This window comes from Palaemon carinicauda, chromosome 32, assembly GCF_036898095.1.
Source record: "Palaemon carinicauda isolate YSFRI2023 chromosome 32, ASM3689809v2, whole genome shotgun sequence".
Classification (NCBI taxonomy): Eukaryota; Metazoa; Arthropoda; class Malacostraca; order Decapoda; family Palaemonidae; genus Palaemon; species Palaemon carinicauda.
The window spans coordinates 44,823,943-44,836,442 of NC_090756.1; positions in this window are offsets into that span (position 1 = coordinate 44,823,943).

Sequence of the window (12,500 nt, forward strand, 5' to 3'; positions counted from 1 at the left end):
GGTCAGTCAATGGACCCCATAACTCTCCAGCGGTAATATCTCAACTGTATGTACAGTATATATATATATATATATATATATATATATATATATATATATATATATATATATATATATATATATATATATATATATATACTAAACAATTCTTCTTCGCTCAAGGGGTTAACTACTGCACTGTATTTGTTCTGTGGCTACTTTCCTCTTAGTAAGGGTAGAAGAGACTCTTTAGCTATGGTAAGCAGCTCTTCTAGGAGAAGGACACTCCAAAATCAAACCATTGTTCTCTAGTCTTGGGTAGTGCCATAGCCTCTGTACCATGGTCTTCCACTGTCTTGGGTTAGAGTTCTCTTGCTTGAGGGTACAATCAGGCACACTATTCTATTTAATTTCTCTTCCTCTTGTTTTGTTAAAGTTTTCATAGTTTATATAGGAAATATTTATTTTAATGTTACTCTTCTTAAAATATTTTATTTTTCCTTCTTTCCTTTCCTTACTGGGCTATTTTCCCTGTTTGGGCCCCTGGGCTTATAGCATTTTGCTTTTCCAGCTAGGGTTGTAGCTTAGCAAATAATAATAATAATATATATATACTTGGAAGAAAAGCGCAAGGTACGTGAGGCAAAGAGGACCGCTGACCTGAGGTGGGGTCAGGGACTGGGTCAGTCATATGAAGAGAATAAGAAGAAGTTTTGGAAAGAAGTGAAGAGAGTAAGGAAGGCCGGCGCAAGAATTGAAGAGACAGTGAAAGATGGAAATGGAAGGTTGTTAAAAGGAGAGGAGGGAAGGAAAAGGTGGGCGGAATATTTTGAAAGTTCACTGAATGTTGAGGATAATAGGGAGGCAGATATAATTGCTGTTGCAGGTGTTGAGGTGCCAGTGATGGGAGATGATAATGAGAGAGAGATTACAATAGAGGAAGTGAGGAGAGCACTAGATGAAACGAGAGTAGGAAAAGCATCTGGTATGGATGGTGTGAAAGCTAAGATGTTGAAGGAAGGGGGTGTGACTGTACTTGAATGGTTGGTGAGATTGTTTAATATGTGTTTTGTGTTGTCAATGGTACCAGTAGATTGGGTCTGTGCATGTATTGTACCACTATATAAGGTTAAGGGAGATATGCATGAGTGTTGTAATTCAAGAGGTATTAGTTTGTTGAGTGTAGTTGGAAAAGTGTATGGTAGAGTACTGGTTAATAGGATTAAGGATAAAACAGAGAATGCAATCTTGGAAGTACAGGGTGGTTTTAGAAGAGGTAGGGGTTGTATGAATCAGATTTTTACTGTTAGGCAGATATGCGAGAAATATTTAGCAAAAGATAAGGAGGTGTATGTTGCGTTTATGGATCTGGAGAAAGCATATGATAGAGTTAATAGGGAAGCAATATGGAATGTGATGAGATTATTTGGAGTTGGTGGAAGGTTGTTGCAAGCAGTAAAAAGTTTCTACAAAGGTAGTAAAGCATGTGTTAGAATAGGAAATGAAGTGAGCGATTGGTTTCCGGTGAGAGTGGGTCTGAGACAGGGATGTGTGATGTCGCCGTGGTTGTTTAACTTGTATGTTGATGGAGTGGTGAGAGAGGTGAATGCTCGAGTTCTTGGACAAAGATTAAAACTGGTAGGAGAGAATGATCATGAATGGGAGGTAAATCAGTTGTTGTTTGCGGATGATACTGTACTGGTAGCAGACACAGAAGAGAAGCTTGACCGACTAGTGACAGAATTTGGAAGGGTGTGTGAGAGAAGGAAGTTGAGAGTTAATGTGGGTAAGAGTAAGGTTATGAGATGTACGAGAAGGGAAGGTGGTGCAAGGTTGAATGTCATGTTGGATGGAGAGTTACTTGAGGAGGTGGATCAGTTCAAGTACTTGGGGTCTGTTGTTGCAGCAAATGGTGGAGTGGAAGCAGATGTACGTCAGAGAGTGAATGAAGGTTGCAAAGTGTTGGGGGCAGTTAAGGGAGTAGTAAAAAATAGAGGGTTGGGCATGAATGTAAAGAGAGTTCTATATGAGAAAGTGATTGTACCAACTGTGATGTATGGATCGGAGTTGTGGGGAATGAAAGTGATGGAGAGATAGAAATTGAATGTGTTTGAGATGAAGTGTCTGAGGAGTATGGCTGGTGTATCGCGAGTAGATAGGGTTAGGAACAAAGTGGTGAGGTTAAGAACGGGTGTAAGAAATGAGTTAGCGGCTAGAGTGGATATGAATGTGTTGAGGTGGTTTGGCCATGTTGAGAGAATGGAAAATGGCTGTCTGCTAAAGAAGGTGATGAATGCAAGAGTTGATGGGAGAAGTACAAGAGGAAGGCAAAGGTTTGGGTAGATGGATGGTGTGAAGAAAACTCTGGGTGATAGGAGGATAGATGTGAGAGAGGCAAGAGAGCGTGCTAGAAATAGGAATGAATGGCGAGCGATTGTGACGCAGTTCCGGTAGGCCCTGCTGCTTCCTCCGGTGCCTTAGATGACCGCGGAGGTAGCAGCAGTAGGGGATTCAGCAGTATGAAGCTTCATCTGTGGTGGAAAATGTGGGAGGTTGGGCTGTGGCACCCTAGCAGTACCAGCTGAACTCGGCTGAGTCCCTGGTTAGGCTGGAGGAACGTAGAGAGTAGAGGTCCCCTTTTTTTGTATTGTTTCTTTGTTGATGTCGGCTACCCCCCAAAATTGGGGGAAGTGCCTTTGGTATATGGATATGGATATGGATATATATATATATATATATATATATATATATATATATATTCATATATATATATATATATATATATATATATATATATATATACAGGTATATATATATATATATATATATATATATATATATATATATATATACAGGTATATATATATATATATATATATATATATATATATATATATATATATATATATATATATATATATATATTTGTGCGTATGTGCGTGTGTGTGCGTGTGTGTATTTGTGCGGATGAAAATCAACACAATATCGTGCTCGAATAGAAATGTGACCTTCTTAATGCCTGATTAATATTTGTCAGATGTTCAGTTGAACCCTTGAATTCCTAAACTAAGATACGAGAGATCCTTCATAAGTGTATGTATGTGCATATATATAAATGTGTATATATATATATATATATATATATTTATATATATATATATATACATATATATATATATATATATATATATATATATTTCTACCTCATACTGGGATCGAGCCCTATACTTCAAATGAAAGGCAAGGTCACTACCAATATGAACCTCCGGTGGCGTGATTGATAGAGACCCTGCCTTTCAATTGAAGAGACTAGGGTTCGAATCCAATATGAGGTAAATTTATATATATATATATATATATATATATATATATATATATATATATATATATATATATATATATATATACTTACTCCTAGAACCCTTTTCTTGTATCTTAGTTTAAGAATTCAAGGGATTCAACGGAACTTGTGACAAATCTTAATCAGGCCTTGAGAAGGTCATATACACTATTAACATCCTGGTTTTGACTTTAAAAGAGAACAATTAATTACAATTTACACTTATAATATACACTTGTAATATAACGTTCACTTGCAAATAACACAAAATAGCAAGAATGAACAGAGGCTACAGAGCAACAATTGAGAGAAATCCAAGCCTCGATTTGGTAGTTTAATTGAGAGAGGATACAATTTTGAACTTTATTTATCTGAATTAAATTTTACACCAGGATTGTAAGAAGAGATTCAGATAGATTTCATTGTTGACAGAAGGCGGTAAAACCCGCTAGATTGACTATGAAAAGTTGAAGAGATCTGGGAAAAGTCGTGTTCAAGACATCTATCACAGCTGAGTTATCACGTCATCTCCTCTGGTAATCGACCTGATTTCCATTATTGTCTATGGAATTCTTCCATTAGCTGTTACAGAGGATGGCTGACCTCTTTCTTGTATAGAGATTTGAGCAGGACGAGAAGCAGAGTTGTGTTTTGCTGAAGAACTTTTATTTGCATCGATATTGGAATGAACTGACAATGGTGAGTCACGTTAAGCAATGTCTGAAAGTGAATCATTACAAGAGAGAAGTAGAGTGAATTGACCCCCCCCCCCCACTCTCTCTCTCTCTCTCTCTCTCTCTCTCTCTCTCTCTCTCTCTCTCTCTCTCTCTCTCTCTCTCTCTCTCTCTATGCTTTGCATGAAATTTATATATTTACATATATATATGTATGTATGTATATATATATATATATATATATATATATATATATATATATATATATATATATATATATATATATATATATATATATATATATAAAACATGCATACATACATACATACATACATACATGCATACATATATCATCATAATCATCATCAGCCGTAACTAGTCCATTGCAGAACAAAGGCTTCAGACAAAGCCTCCCACCTGTGTCTGTTTATGTTTTTTCTGTGACAGTTCATGCCTGGTAACTTTTTTAGTTCGTCAATCCATCGTCTTCTCTTCCCCCCCCCTGCTTTTTTTACAATCTCTAGGGACCAATTATGTTATTCTTAATATCCATCTATAGTCTGTCATTCTCATTATATATCCTACCCATGTCCAGTTCTTTTTCTTATATGTTGTTACATTATCCTCTACTTAAGTTTGGCCTCGTATCCATTGTTGCTCTTTTCTGTCTCTTAGAGTTATTCTCATCATTATTCATTCCACAACTCTTCGAGTTGTAACTAGCTTATATTCTAAGGATTTAGTAAGGCTCCAACTTTCTGATGTATAAGTTAAAACTGGTAGGACAATCTCATTAGATCCTCTCCTTTTTAGAGAAAGTGGCATTTTACTTTTCATAATCTCATTTTCTTTAACAGATGCTCTGCATCATATGCTTATCCTTTTTCTAATTTCTGTCTCGTATCCTGGGGAATCACTGCCTGTCTTAAGTACGTATATTCATTAACAATCTCTAGAGATTCGTCAATAACTCTTATTTGTTGTCCCTGCATTTTCATTGAACATTATCATAATTTTACTCATATTCACTTTCAGTACTACATTTCTGCTTTCTCATTTCCAATTTTCTATCTTTTGTAATTCCTCCCAGGATTCACGAAACACAACTAAGTCATCTGCAAATTTTAAGTTGTTAAGGTATTCTCCATTAATATCAATTTCTACATTTTACAAATCCTAATTCTTAAAAACTACTTTGATTAATATATTTATGTAGTTTTAGAATTGCTGTACTTCCTGTATATGTTCAAGTGTTCTAACATAAGATTCTTCTATTCCTTGTTTCTGAAAGGCTTTTCTTACTGCTGAAATTTTGACAGAATCAAATGTTTTCTCGTAGTCTATAGGTATGGTTTGGCATACTCTGTTGATTTTTCCATTACTTGGTTAATTACATGGATATCGTCAGTTCTTGAATACCCACTTCTAAAGCCTTCCTTCTCTTTTGATTGAATAAAGTCTAGCTGTCTTTCTATTCGGCCTAATATGATCTCCGTAAATATTTTATATATTAAGGAGAATAAACTTATTGGGCACTATATATACTGTATACCACATATACTGTATATTCAAGGCCTTTACCATAATCAAATCCTAGCTTTTAACTTTGAAAATCCTTTTGGTGTGTTGCCTCATTGTATATTCTGTTCTCCACTTCTGTTTCCGTTCATTTTTCATCATCCTTTCTTCGCTCCAAGCGAATCTCTGTTCCCTAGCAAATTTAATCTCTTGCGCTGCTTCCAAAGATTCCATCCTATTTCTCTTTCTCACTAATTTCTCATTTCCTCGTGCAAGTAATTGAAAAGACTGCCGGAAAATACTGATCATGGTTACTAGGGATGTCATAAACTGTGGCTATGTAAATATACAATCTGTAGGTAATGATACTGTTCAAATTTGAGAATTAATAAACGCGAAATATTTAGAAATACTAGCATTATCTGAAACATGGCTAAATAACTTGGACAAGGCAAAGATCACTGAAATGACGCCCCCCCCCCCCCCACACATGCCTTCTTTCACTTACCGAGAGAAGATAGGTATGGTGGGGGTGTCAGACTCTTTATTCATAAAAGTTACTCAAATATCAAAACGTTGAAAAGAATTAGTGTAACAAGCTTTGAATATATAGAAATAGAATTTATGCCAAAAAAATAGAATATCCTTTGTAACAATCTACAAACCTCCTAGAACAAACACTAGTATCTTTCTTGAAGAATTCGGTGCTCTCATTGAGATAATTATCATGGAGAAAAACGAATTAGTTATCAGTGGAGAATTCAATTTTTAGATGGATGATGCAACAAATCCTAATTTGCCATTTAGTGAGTTACTAGAATCATGTCAACTATTGAATAATGTCGACTGCACAACTACTTAAACTTGGCATACGCTAGACTGAGTTATAAGTGATGACATGAATAATATTGTATCTGATATAAAAGTCGAAGAGAAATGTACTATCTCCCCAGTACACAAACTTATTACGTTTCGTCTACCTCTACAGAAACACGAATTAGTAAAGAAAATAAGCTTTAGACATAAACAAATTTTTCTCCTACCGTATTTATTGCAGAAGTTACAAAGAAAATAAATGATGCTATCAACATTCCCCGTGATCTTGATGACCAACGTCTGTTAGGAGATAAGTGTGCTAACTGTCTTATGACCACTTACAATAAAGTGAGTAAAAGTGAATATGATACCATGTGCCCACCGATGGAAAAGACTATAACCGTAAAAGACCGATCTCCTTGGTTTGATGGAGACACATTGGTTAGAAAAAGAGGGAAATAAGAAAGAAAGTGCAATAGGTTTAAAACTGAAAGTACTTGGGTAGAATACAAAACTGCTGCTTGTCAATATAACTACCTACTAAGAAGGAAAAAAGTTAATACCATAAGAGAAAGATCCTCGAAGCAGCAACAGGCATAAATAAGTTATATCGTCTCCTGAATGGTATAATGGGAAATGTAAAAGAAAAGAAGCTACCTGATGGATACAGTAACCAGGAATTAGAAAAAAAAATTTAGTATTCTTTCAAAACACAATTGAATATATAACCAAGTCATTTGTAAATACTCAACATCACATTAATGATACACCAGGCACACAGACAAAATTAATGCGATTTAACAAAATAACACAAAATGACCTCACTGGAATTATCAAGAGAGCAAAGAAAACAAACTGTTCGATCAATCCTATGCCAATATCTGAAGTAATTGGAGAGAGAGACTTTTCTAGTCTAGCAGAAATAATAATGAGAATAGCAAATGCAAGCATTGATGAATGTAAATTACCTAAATGTAAGCAAATGGCTATAGTCACACCAGTTTTGAAAAATGTACAGGACTACCAGGGATCAAGCTCATATAGACCTATTTCAAATCTATCCTTTGTCTCAAAAGTTCTTGAATATGTAATTTTTGAATAACTAGTCAGCCACTTAGAGGTAATAGAAGCTTTGCCTGACAACCAATCTGCTTACAGAAATCTATACTCTACGGAGACAGCCATCTGCTCCGTTGTAAATGATATGCTAGAAATGATGGATGAATATAAATGTGGTATTTTAATACTGCTCGATCTCAGTGCTGCTTTTGATACAGTGGTGCATGAACTGCTACTAAATGATCTACGGTCCATCGGCGTTGGAGATCAAGCCTTCGAATACCTAAAAGACTACTTAGTTGGTAGAAATTACTGTGTACAAATTGGAAACTCTTGCCCCAGTCTTATTCTGCATCTATACTATTGGTCTATCGAAAATGCTACAAAGGCGTGGCGTGAAGTTCAAACTATTTGCAGATGACACACATTTTTACTTCTTCATAAATGATATACATGACACTACTGAAACTCTAAACCGAATCCTTGATAGTGTTAGAGAATGGATGATATTTAAAACAATTAGAATAGCGCCAACGTTATCCCTGCGTGTCGTAAGAGGAGACTAAAAGGGACGGGACGAGGGGGCTGGGAACCCCCTCTCCTGTATAAAAAATCCTGTGAGACATTATCAAAGAGATGGAGCTGGGGGGAGAGTGACTGCTCCCCGCACTCTAGTTTTGGGGTGTTTGAATGTGCGTGGACGTAGTACGATAGACAGTAAAAGATGTGAGATTGGAAGTATGTTTAGAAGTAGAAGGATGGATGTATTGGCCTTGTGTGAGACAAAGATGAAAGGAAAGGGTGAAGTGATGTTTGGTGAAATGTCTGGTAGAGTGTCTGGGATTGAAAGGGGAAGAGCGAGAGAGGGTGTGGCTTTATTGCTGAGTGAATGGATGACAGGTAAAGTAGTGGAATGGAAGGAGATATCATCTAGGTTAATGTGGGTAAGGGTTAGGTTGGGTAGGGAATGTTGGGCGTTTGTCAGTGTGTATGGGCCAGTTAGTGAGAAAATTGAAGAAGAGCGGAATGAGTTCTGGAATGAATTAACTAGGTGTGGAGAAGGACTGGGTGGAAGGAATTATGTAGTTGTCATGGGTGACTTATATGCTAGAGTGGGCGCTGGAGAGGTAGAAGGTGTCATTGGGAACTATGGTGTACCAGGTGAAAATTAGAGTGGTGAGAGACTGGTAGATATGTGTATTGAGCAAAAGATGGTGATAGGTAATAGCTTTTTCAAAAATAAAGATAAAAATAAGTATACATGGGTAAGAGTGGCAAATGGAAGAGTAGTAGAAAGGGCATTAATGGATAATGTGTTGATAACTAAAAGAATGTTTGGAAGATTGAAAGACGTGCACGTGTTTAGGGGTATGGCTAACGGTATGTCTGATAATTTTTTGGTGGAAGGAAAATCAGTTGTAGCAAAAGAGTGGGGGAATAGAGTAGGTGGATGTAAAAGGGAGCTTGTGAGGGTTGAAGAGCTAATAAAACCGGGGGTAAAAAGTAAATATCAGGAAAAGTTGAAAATGGCATATGACGAGGTGAGAGTAAGAGAAACTGGTAATTTAGAGGAAGAGTGGAAGTTAGTAAAAGAAAATTTTGTTGGGATTGCAAGTGATGTGTGTGGCAAGAAGGTTGTTGGAGGCAGCAAGAGGAAGGGCAGTGAATGGTGGAATGAATGAGTGAAGGTAAAAGTGGAAGAGAAATAGAGGGCTTTTGAAGAATGGCTGCAGAGTAATAGTATAGAGAAGTATGAAAAATATAAAGAGAAAAATATGGAAGTAAAGCGCAAGGTACGTGAGGCAAAGAGGGCAGCTGACCTAAGGTGGGGTCAGGGATTGGGTCATTCATATGAAGAGAATAAGAAGAAGTTTTGGAAAGAAGTGAAGAGAGTAAGGAAGGCTGGCTCAAGAATTGAAGAGACAGTGAAAGAAGGAAATGGAAGGTTGTTAAAAGGAGAGAAGGCAAAAAAAGATGGGCAGAATATATTGAAAGTTCACTGAATGTTGAGGATAATAGGGAGGCAGATATAATTGCTGTTGCAGGTGTTGAAGTGCCAGTGATGGGAGATGAGAATGAGAGAGAGATTACAATAGATGAAGTGAGGAGAGCACTAGATGAAACGAGAGTAGGAAGAGCATCTGGTATGGATGGTGTGAGAGCTGAGATGTTGAAGGAAGGGGGTGTGACTCTACTTGAATGGTTGGTGAGATTGTTTAATATGTGTTTTAGGTTGTCAATGGTACCAGTAGATTTAGTAAGTGCATGTATTATACCACTATATAAGGGTAAGGGAGATGTGCATGAGTGTTGTAATTCAAGAGGTATTAGTTTGTTAAGCGTAGTTTGAAAAGTGTATGGTAGAGTAATTATTAATAGGATCAAGGATAAAACAGAGAATGCAATCTTAGAAGTACAGGGTGGTTTTAGAAGAGGTAGGGGTTGTATGAATCAGATTTTTACAGTAAGGCAGATATGCGAGAAATATTTAGCAAAAGGTAAGGAGCTATATGTTGCGTTTATGGATCTGGAGAAAGCGTATGATAGAGTTGATAGGGAAGCAATGTGGAATGTAATGAGGTTATATGGAGTTTGTGGAAGGTTTTTGAAAGCAGTGCAAAGTTTCTATAAAGGTAGTAAAGAATGTTTTAGGATAGGAAATAAAGTGAGTGATTGGTTTCCGGTGAGAGTGGGGCTGAGACAGGGATGTGTGATGTCGCCGTGGTTGTTTAACTTGTATGTTGATGGAGTGGTGAGAGAGGTGAATGCTCGAGTGCTTGGACAAGGATTAAAACTGGTAGACGAGAATGACCATGAATGGGAGGTAAATCAGTGGTTGTTTGCGGATGATACTGTACTGGTAGCAGACACAGAAGAGAAGCTTGGCCGATTAGTGACAGAATTTGGAAGAGTGTGTGAGAGAAGGAAGTTGAGAGTTAATGTGGGTAAGAGTAAGGTTATGAGATGTACGAGAAGGGAAGGTGGTGCAAGGTTTAATGTCATGTTGAATGGAGAGTTACTTGAGGAGGTGGATCTGTTTAAGTACTTGGGGTCTGTTGTTGCAGCAAATGGTGGAGTGGAAGCATATGTACGTCGGAGAGTGAATGAAGGTTGCAAAGCATTGGGGGCAGCTAAGGGAGTGGTAAAAAATAGAGGGTTGGGCATGAATGTAAAGAGAGTTATATATGAGAAAGTGATTGTACCAACTGTGATGTATGGATCGGAGTTGTGGGGAATGAAAGTGATGGAGAGACAGAAATTGAATGTGTTTGAGATGAAGTGTCTAAGGAGTATGGCTGGTGTATCTCGAGTAGATAGGGTTAGGAACGAAGTGGTAAGAGTGAGAACGGGTGTAAGAAATGAGTTAGCGGCTAGAGTGGATATGAATGTGTTGAGGCGGTTTGGCCATGTTGAGAGAATGGAAAATGGCTGTCTGCTAAAGAAGGTGATGAATGCAAGAGTTGATGGGAGAAGTACAAGAGGAAGGCCAAGGTTTGGGTGGATGGATGGAGTGAAGGAAGCTCTGGGTGATAGGAGGATAGATGTGAGAGAGGCAAGAGAGCGTGCTAGAAATAGGAATGAATGGCGAGCGATTGTGACGCAGATCCGGTAGGCCCTGCTGCTTCCTCCGATGCCTTAGATGACCGCGGAGGTAGCAGCATCTGTTGTGGATAATGTGGGAGGGTGGTCATTGGCACCCTAGCAGTACCAGCTGAACTCAGTTGAGTCCCTTGTTAGGCTGGGAGGAACGTAGAGAGTAGAGGTCCCCTTTTTTTGTTTTGTTTCATTTGTTGATGTCGGCTACCCCCCAAAATTGGGGGAAGTGCCTTGGTATATGTATTATTATTATTATTATTATTATTATTATTATTATTATTATCATTATTATTATTATTATTATTGAAGATTCAGATAGTAATTTTAAATCCTTTGTGGCTTCATTTATGTAAAATCAAATTGACATAATTTTTTTAGGTAAAAGGGTGTATAATAGATATACTATTTCGAATTCTTCCCTGTTGGAGCCCTTGTGCTTGTAGCATCCTGGTTTTTCAACTGGGGTTGGAGCTCGTATGGCAATAATAATAATAATAATAATAATAATAATAATAATAATAATAATAATAATAATAATAATGATAATGATGATACTTCTACTACTACTACTACTACTACTACTACTACTACTAATAATAATAATAATAATAATAATAATAATGATAATAATAATAATAATAATGATAATAATAATAATAATAATCATAATAAACAAAATCATGTGGAATTTTAGAAGAAATAAATAATCAGAGGTAAACTGAAGCACTTTTCCATAATCTTTGGATGTTTTAGAAAAGAAAATGAAGCTTATGAAGTATGTAATTGGTAAAAAGAAATTAAATAAATCTATTCCTCAAAAAAATACTTGGAAAGAAATAGAACATTTCTACTAATGTATTAGACACAGACCGTCTGGTTGTTCGATTACTTCACTTCGTTGTTATGCAAATTCGGCATGCACTAAATGGAGCAGAACTTAAATTTTTGCACGGTTCTAGATTTTGATAAAAGGTTAAAGAGAGAGAGAGAGAGAGAGAGAGAGAGAGAGAGAGAGAGAGAGAGAGAGAGAGAGAGAGTTGAAAAAATTCTGATTACTTTTTTGTTGACATTTTACTCTATTTCTGAAGTAAATGGAACAGATTTTCACAGTATAATGAAAAAAGAGTGTGCGTCAAGTTTTAAGGTCATACATGAGTGGCAGAGACAAGGGATGAACCATTGTGGTGTAGAACACTGACTTAACAAGGTCAGCATAAAAGATCCTCTTCATTTAAATTAAGACCAGGGGGAATCAGGCAATGGCTGCTGATGTGTCAACAAGTAAATCAATGGATGCCTCCCTTACCCAACTTACAGGGACAGTGAACTTGTGTTTTTCATTGGAAATATCAAACCTTGAGCGAGGCTGGAACCAAGTTACCAATGTAGACATTACTATTAGTATATTTGTACAATTTAATGCAACATATTATTCGTGATAATTTATATATATTTCATATTTGCTCTTCTTTGCTATGTATAATTTTCATCAGATATTTATCCGCATCAACATCTCA